The sequence below is a fragment of the Erpetoichthys calabaricus genome, chromosome 8 (assembly GCF_900747795.2).
Source record: "Erpetoichthys calabaricus chromosome 8, fErpCal1.3, whole genome shotgun sequence".
Lineage (NCBI taxonomy): Eukaryota > Metazoa > Chordata > Cladistia > Polypteriformes > Polypteridae > Erpetoichthys > Erpetoichthys calabaricus.
This window is the reverse complement of record NC_041401.2, coordinates 177774251-177783481: the sequence shown is the minus strand read 5'-3', so window position 1 is coordinate 177783481 and position 9231 is coordinate 177774251.

The following is a 9231-nucleotide window of genomic DNA, read 5'->3' as shown; positions in this document are numbered from 1 at the left end:
AAGACCGCCCACTCTCAATGAAGACCAATTAGAACGCTCTTAAATGCGACACTCGCGCATAAATATCATAAGAAGCCAATCAAAGACGCAGGCTTATCACCTTTCTATCCAATCACCCGTGGGGATGAAAATAAACGGGCTTTCCCACTAGAGTCACGCGTCGCGAGATGTACTTTACTTAACTGCGGCTTTTTATGCTGCTCCTTTAAAATCAGTCAATTTCGTTACAATTATAATTAGCTTTCGATTGAAGAGTTAAAACAGAAGATGTTGAATGATCTCGGGTTTTGGATCCCTTTATATGTAGTAACCGGAGTTGTATTTTGAGGTGTATTCTGACTCTTCGATTCGCACGTTGTGCCAGAACAATTTAAAAGGAAGAGGGAATGGTGGCATTCGGGTTAATTAATCAGAAGAAAAGGCAATAACACAAGTCACAAATATCTGTAGACATACATAAAAGCAAATAATTCTGGGAGAGTTCAGTCTCTCTCTCTCTCTCTCTCTATATATATATATCTTAGAACAATAATGTGGAATGGCAGTCACAGCTATTCACTCACTGAGCTAATTATTAGGAACACTATATTAATACTGTTCTCCTTTTGCTCTCTCGATTCCACGGGAGTCTTCAAGTGAGGAAAAAAAACATTTGCTGCAAGCAATGAGATCTCTAATGGAGCATATGACAGCTGTAAATACACTCACTGATCAAATTTCTAGGACCACCGTGTTAATACTCGGTATGACCTCCTTTTGCTTCATGCTGCAGGTCTTCTTTTCCACGACATCCCAAAGGTATTCTATCTTGTTAAGGTCCAGTGACTGGAAAGGCCACTGAAGAACGTTGAACTCATTCTCACGTTCATGAAACCAGTTTAATACGACTTTTGCTTTCTGGCGTATAAAGTGAAAAGCATAGATCACTTAATAAGATCCATTATCTTGGTGGCAAATGTATGACACAAAGAACCACACAGATGGTGGCACAGAGCACTAATTGGGCTGGGCAGTTTAGGCTGCACTGAAAATTAGGGTATGAGGGTTTGGGGCTTAACCATCACAATCAAACTTTTAAAAAGTTTTGCCAAAACAAAGCAGGATATGTATAATTGAAAGCACCAGCTGGGCAAAGGAAAGGAAAGATCAGCTACGTAATGCAGCTGGACGGGTGCTGCCACATCTTCTGGGGATCTGTTGGCACAGCTTCTCCTCCAGCTGCTGCAGTGTAATTCAATGGGTATGAGGTTTGTTTAAAGTATACACACTTTATAAGCTTAGTTAATTTACTCATATAATGCACTTAGGCATGCAAAATACATTCTGTGTGAAGGGAAAATCAACAGCTGAAGGCTCAGCTCTATAAAATTATCATAGCCGCCATACTCAGAAATATAACACTATGTTGAACTGTCTGTGTGTGTCCTGATAAAGCAGACATGTTGCTTTAAATGAGAGAATGGAGGTAGGCACTGATTTTTAGGATATGTCAAAGTCAATGAGAAATTTGTGACAGATAAAGAAACAATAAAATAAAACTAGTTACGCTGTGTAACATAAAGTAATCAAAAAATCTTTATTATACACAGATCCCCCATGGAAGTGCCACAGAGCAAGCTCAATGTGATAGCAAACTGCACTTAATGCACCCACTGTGCAAATTATTAGGACCACTATACTACTACATAGTAAACTTTCCTTTTTCTCTCGTAAAAGCCTCAATTCTTCACAGCATGAATACCATAAAATGTTGGAAACAATGTTTTGAGATTCTGGTCCACTTTGACATGGTTGCATCATGCAATTTCTGCAGATTTGTCAGATGTACAGGCATGATGCGAATCTCTTGTTCTACTACATCCCAAAGGCATTCTACTGGATTCAGATCCTCAGCTGGGAAGAACACCAAACTCACTGTCATGTTCATGAAATGAGTTTGAAATAACTTTTGCTTTGTGACATGGTGCATTATCATGCTGCAGGTAGCCATTAGAAGATGGGTAAATTGTGACCATGAAGGGATGCACATTGGCAGAACAATAATATACCGTGGCATTCAAGAGATGATTGATAGTAACAGGCCCAAAATGTTCCAACAAAACATTCTCCTCACCATTACAGCAGCACCAATAGCCTGGACTGTTGACGTATGGGAGGTTGGGTGCATGGATTCATGCCATTAGCACCAAATTCTGACACTACCATCTATGTGCCTCAGCTGAAATCGAGACTCATCAGACCAGGCTGTGACTGTTCAATCTTCAACTGTCCAGTTATGGTGAGCTTGTGCCCACTGCAGCCTCAGCTTTCTGTTCTTGGCTGACAAGAGTAGAACCCAATGTGGTCTTCTGCTGTTGAGGCCCATCTGCCTCAAGGCTCAACATGTTGTGTATTCAGAGACACTTTTTCTGATCATCACATTTGTACTGAGTTGCTATCTGAGTTACCGTAGCCCTTCTGCCAGCTTGAGCCAGTCTAGCAATTCTTCTCTGACTTCTCTCATTAACAAGGCTTTTCCATCCGCAGAACTGCCACTCAAAGGATGTTTTTTTGCTTTTCACAATATTCTGACTATACTCTAAGAGACTGTTGGATATGAAAATCCCAGGAAATCAGCGGTTCCAGAAATATTCAAACCGGCCTGTCTGGTGCTAACAATCATGCCATGGTTAAAATCATTCAGATCTCATTTTTTCTCCATTCTGGTGTTTGATGTGAACATTACCTGAAGCACCTGACTTGTATCTGCATGATTTTATGCACCAAATGGATGCCACATGATTGGCTGATTAGATAGTTGCATGGATAATAAAGTGTGCAGGTGTTCCTAATAATTTGTTCAGTGAATTTAAGAAGGCTTTCGACATGGTGGGAGAACAGTGATCTGGAAGACCCAGTAACACTACAACATCCCTCAGAACAATGCCAACATGACTTGAAGCATGTGCACAGACACTACCTGCAGAGTCATCCACAACTCTGAACGGTTGGCGCCCTTCACTGCTAATACTGGAGTTTTCTCTCATGAGTAGGGATGTCTGCTGTCCTGATCATCTTCTCTCTTGTAGTAGACTGGGTGATAAGAACTGTGTTAACCCAGCCTCAAGGTATACAGTGAGCTCTCAAGCAGAAACTGGAAGATTTGGATTTTGTAGATGATATTTGTGTTGTAAATAATGCAGTATATGTGTATGTTTGATCTATTTTATAGTTTCATATTGTGCAAATTTTGTTTTAAAGAGTTTCTTTTCATTTCAATTTCTTTTAAGAAAGTTGTATTTTTTATTTACTGTCTCATTCGTTGTTAATGAGATGCATTAGGAGCAATGTGCTGATATAAGTATGGTAGCCGTTTCAACATGTTTCATCCCTTGGTTGGATAAAATTCAATAAAAACAATTCTAGTGTTAGTAAGCTTTTAACAAGTAGGTCCCAGTATCAGATTTTATTTTGGTTTATTGAAGTTCTTTCTGCTTTGCTTCTTGTGTTGCCCTCATGTTTTGTTTACCTCTTTTGATACTAACCTGTTTGCTCTTTTTTAAATACTTCTAAACTCTGTCACACACGTGCGCTTGGTAGTCAACCAAAGGGACCAGAAAACGCCAATCCCACGCTAGGCCGGTGGGCGGTGTGTTGCGCTAAACCTCACTCTTTTGTCTCAGCAGACCAAATACGAGAAATCCTACCTGTCCTGGCCCCGAGGACATCACTTCCTGGGAACTGACTATAAAAACCCCTCGTTCTTCATATTTAAACAGTTTTACTTTGGACTTGAACCTGTACACATTGTACTCAACTCAAAGCCTTTTGCAGACAGGGAAGCTAGATGGGTGGCTGCTCCAAACCTTTGTTGTGTGTCCAGTTGTTTAATTCACAACTCACATAATCATCTCCTGGTAATTTTTCCCCTTCTCATAATACTGCTTGGACGTGGAGTCTTACAACAATGTGTCTGCTAACACAAAAAGCATCCATAATGTTGCTAGGACTATGGAACTAGAGATCAGCGTCACCAAAGACCAAGAGCCTGCTAATAAACACAACCCAGCATGGTCCTGTCAGCACAGATGGCTAGGCAATAAGTGACATTGACCTTTTCATGTACCTAGGAAGTATCATCAACAAGATAGGAGGTTCAGAAAAATGTGTGCAGTCCAGAATAAACAAAGCTTGTCAACCCTTCATCACCCTGAAGCCAGTGTGGCTGAGCAAAAATGTCTGCTGTCACACCAAGTTCATAATATTTAACACCAATGTCAAGACTATGCTGCTATATGGAGCACAGACCAGGTAACCAAGCATGAGCCTGGAGTACAAGCTGCAAGTTTTCATTAACACTCATGCATACACTAGATCTTGCACATGAGATAGCCAGAGCAGATTGCAAACCAAGAGTTCTGGATGCAAACAAAACATCATACAAAAAAGGAGGTGGAAGTGAACTGGGCACATAAGGAACAGACTAAAGTTGCATGTCATATCCTGGAATGGAATTCCCAGGTGAAAAAGGTAAAGAGGAAGACTAGCTCTGGCCAGGAGAAGCAAGATATTGACAGAACTGAAGATCATTGGACAGCCCACGATGAAGACAGATGGAGCTTTGCACTGAAGGCCCTATGCTCCAATCAGAGGGAGAAGGATTAAGAAATAGGAGGCATCTACCAGTTTATTTTCAGATGTCTTTGTTTAGTACACAGAATCAGATATTCGTCCATACTCCCTCAGACAAGGCCAATTTACAGTCAACACTGTAACCATGAAGGATGTGTTTGAATGAACACGCACCTTCAGTTCAATTCAGTATTTTCTTGTGTGGTGTCCTTCACTGAGTACAGGTTCAGATTACTTACACATATTTGTAGTTATAATTTGCTTCCTTAGAGGTGCCATCGATTGCAGCAAAGGTTTTTTTTTTATTTTCTCAAAACTAATCCTCCATCATCTCTTCTGTCCATTTTAAAATTTTAAATCAAGCAGTAAAACAGAAACCAGTCTTCCTAATTGCTAATTTTCTAGTTAACCTATCCAGTTCTTGGTTGCACAGAGCCCAGGTCTATCTTGGATGTAATGAGTGCAAGGTTTGAACCAACTTTAAATGGGATGTCTGTTCTTTTTGGGGGACACTTGCACTCACTCTCACACCTGGCCATTGTAGAGTCACCAATTTAATCTGACACACATCTTTTGCAATAAGATTTTACACATCTGTCTTTTTATGTCTGGAACTCATATTTGTCCATTTTGAGTTTATGCAATATGTTTTTTGCATCATTAAAATATTTTATCGATGTAACAATTATGTTAATTTGACATGATCTTAGGACCTTTGTCTTTCTTGCTGTAGTTTTATGCTCATTTTTTCATGACCACAACCATATTATTTACATTTACATTTATTTGCTTAAAAGATGGTTTTATACAAAGCCACTTACAAAAGAGGTCAATTGAGTATACATCAGTCTGGGTACAAGTGTTAGAGGACAAGGGTACAAAATTGGTCACCACAAGTGAAAACCTTAGAACAAAACAGAAGCAAGTTACAATTCCTAGGTAATAAAGACCTAACAGCTAATATCACACAGAAATTCAACAGACAAGTGCATCTTCAAACACTTCTTAAACATGTTGTGGGAGTCAGAATTTTAAATGGAGGTATGGAACATGATCCGGACACAGACAGGCAGACACGTTTAAATCACCCCACACACGTTTATTATACAAGTCCATTATTTACAGCAGTGCTCACAGTCCCCAAGTCCTGGCCACATCACACAATGCCTTCTCTTCTTCAGGCCGCCTCTTTCCTCTCCCAGACCTCGTCCGTCTTCCACCCGACTCCAGTCCCGAATGAAGGGAGGTTTTTATAATCACCCGGATGTGCTCCAGGTGTTTCCCAGCAATCTTCCACCGGCACTCCCCAGTGTGGTGGAAGTGCCGGCTGCGTACCCGGAAGCACTCCGGGTGTCCCCGATCCTCTTCCCCCCAGCACTTCCGGATGTGGCGAAAATGCTGAGGTCCAGGGCTCCCAAGGCATTCAGGTGCCCCCTGGCAGTGACCACGGGCCCCTACAGGGATGAGCTTCCAAGCTCTGTACCCATGGTCCCCATAGCTGCCAGGGAGGTCGCCCCCAAGTGGTCTGGGGAAGGCGTAAGCCCTCTTCCAGTCCTCCGGGGTGTCCCGGCCGGGTCGCCCCCCCCCAGCCACCTGCGACAGGAGGTTAGTAGCTCATTCCACAAGCTAGGAGCCACACATTAAAAAAAGTCTGGATTGAGATTTGATGCCACACAGAGGTGGCATCACCAGGCACCTTTCATCAGCAGAACTGAGTGGTCAAAACAGACCTATAAGTGTGTCCATTAAGGTCCTGACCCATTGATTGTTCTGTAGACAAGTATCAAGGATTTGAACTTAATATGTATCACTACAGGAAGCCAATGTAGTAATCTGAATAGACAATGGTTATGATGGTTGCCAGTTATTTGACACGGGAGTCACATAAATTATGTCATCACATGTCAACTATTTAAGACGGTTTTGTAAAGTATCTGGTATCCTAGCTTTGGATCTCTTCTCTGTTACCAGTTGTTAGGACTAATTAACACAAGATGACTTCAGGTTATATTATGTTGGTATTATGTTTTTGCTTAAAGGATTGATTTTTCTTGGGTTTATTTTGGTTATTGTCCTCTGCCTGTTCCCTGACCATAATTTTTGCCTGTTCCTTTTGGTTCCTTCATTGTCTATTTTTTTGCTGTATAATATTTCTTCTGTTTCCTTCCACAAAGTAATTATAACAGTTGGTGGAAAACTCAGGTACAACTGAAAACAAACTCTTACTAAAATAAGTCTTTTATCATAAGAACTGAGATAAGGCCTGCTGACTTCAGAGGAAAAAAATTTCCAGTTTACAGCAGTCTTGGAGAAAAAAAAAAGTCTACGGTGGTTCACAGTCACTTCTAACAGGCACATTCACAGTTATGCTGACCAAGGCTGGTTTCTCTCCTACTCCAAGGCATTATGTAATATCATATGTACATGCTAAAGTCCCCAACTGTGTAAATAGAGTAAAATAACCATTAAATACTAACTGTTCCATCACTCAGGTTGTCTTATTCCATTGGGAGGAGCAGAAGAAGCTAGACAAGTAGCAGTGCCACACCAGGATTCTAAGAAGAAAAAAGAACACAAAGCTCCACAAAGAAACCACCCAGCCAGGAATTAAAGTGGACTCCAAACCCAGGCTGAATAATTGCAGTAGAACATTTGTTTACATGCCATATATATCTTTCTCATCTGGAACATAAACAGGTTAAGTCACTTTGCTCAGCGTCACACAGTGAGTCATTGGTGAGGTTCAAAACCAGAAATCTTCAGATATAGGAACAAGTGCTTTAGCCTGTAGGACATACATTCTGCATAATGAACAGGTAGAAGTTTCAAGCGAAATAAAAATGTCAAAAGAACAACAGCACTGCGTATCATCAGGGAGGCTGATAGTGTGGGATATAGTGAGGTTAATGCAGCATGATCCGAGACAACTTATTAGATCCCTTTCATCGCTCACACCTTAGTGTGCCACACTGTTAAGTAACAGCTTTTAAAGAATGAAACAATGAGGCAAAAATAGTGTTTGTGACTCTATCTGTGCTGCTCTTTTCTAAATACAGAATAATAGAACAAAAAAAGACGAGCTAATTTATCAATGAGCTCAATTAGAGGTAACCTGAGTCACTGATTCCAGCTGGTATAATGGTGTAGGAAATGTTTTGTTGACACACTTTAGGCCTGTTAATACCAATCAGTCATCACTTAAATGTCTTGGCCCATTTCAGTATTGTTGCTGACCATGTGCATCTCTTCATGGCCATGATTTACCCTTCTTCTAAACACTTCGTCCAGCATGATAATGCACTATGTCACAAAGCAAAAGTTGTCCCAAACTAGTTTCATGAACATGACAATGAGTTCTTTGGAAGCCTTCCCAGTCACTGAATCTGAATTCAACAGAACATCTTTGGGATGTGGTAGAGCAGGAGATTGGCGGCATCAATGCGCACCTGACAAACTGAGTGATGCAATCATGTCAACAAAGACCACAATTTTCAAAGCAATGTTTCCAACATCTTGTGGAATCCATGCCACAAACAATTGAGGCTGTTTTGAGAGGCCCTACCCAGTTTTGATATAGTGCTCCTAAGAACTTTCTCAATGAGTAATAATACTGTATCTTTGGAAAATCCACAAGCACTATGTCCCTTCACACAGGGCCTTGTGTGCTTTTGAATTGAAGACAGGACTCTCGACCAATGAATAGTTAATTTAAAAGCGTGACCCTGTGTGAAGGATCTTCCAGTGTGTGAACTACTTTCATTTCCAGAAGTTTTTATTTATGAATATTTTATCATAAAACACATGCGTTTTACATGTTGTGAGCATACGACTGGGTGACTTGACATTGGAATTATGCAACAAGAGATACAAAAGATTTTTTATGGAATTTTTTGATATTGTTTGCCGTTGTTCAGCACTAGTCACCGTAGGCTTCAGTTCTATCAGAAACTTTGTTTTTCCATCCTCCACGAAGACATAAGATTAAAATTGTTTCTCTAACATCACTAAAAACTACATGAGGTAAGTAGCATATAAAAATATAATTTTTGGCTGGAGTATTTCTTTAACTTGAATAAGCAGATCAGGAAAATATGCAAACAGATTATTTTAAGAATGTTGTAAAATTCAATGTAAATAAGAACTATGACAAGGGATGAGGAGGTGGGATGAAATAACAATATATACAGGCACTAGGCTTTGGCTTTTAACAGAGATGTACTGTGTGATGGATGGCCGGCAGCTCAACCCAGCTGACACATCCAGGACGCTAGATGGCGTCTTCCCTGCAGCCTAGAGGTGCCCTGGATTCCCGCAGGGCATCATGGAAGATGGAGTTTGGCTTCACAACCCTGCTGGGTACCCTGGGGACCACCGTGTGATGCTGCAGGGAGACAAGGGGATTTTAGTTTACCATTTAGCCCGGAAGTACTCCCAAGTCACGGGGATGGAGGAACAGAAGTACTTCTGGGCTGAAGAAAAATGTAATTCTCCATCTGACCCGGAAGTGCTGACAAGTCATGTGAACGGAAGAGGAGAAGCACTTCCGGGTCAAGGACTATATAAAGGACTATGGGAGACCCAGCAAGTGAGCCGGAGTTGGGAGGGAGTGTGACGGAGCTG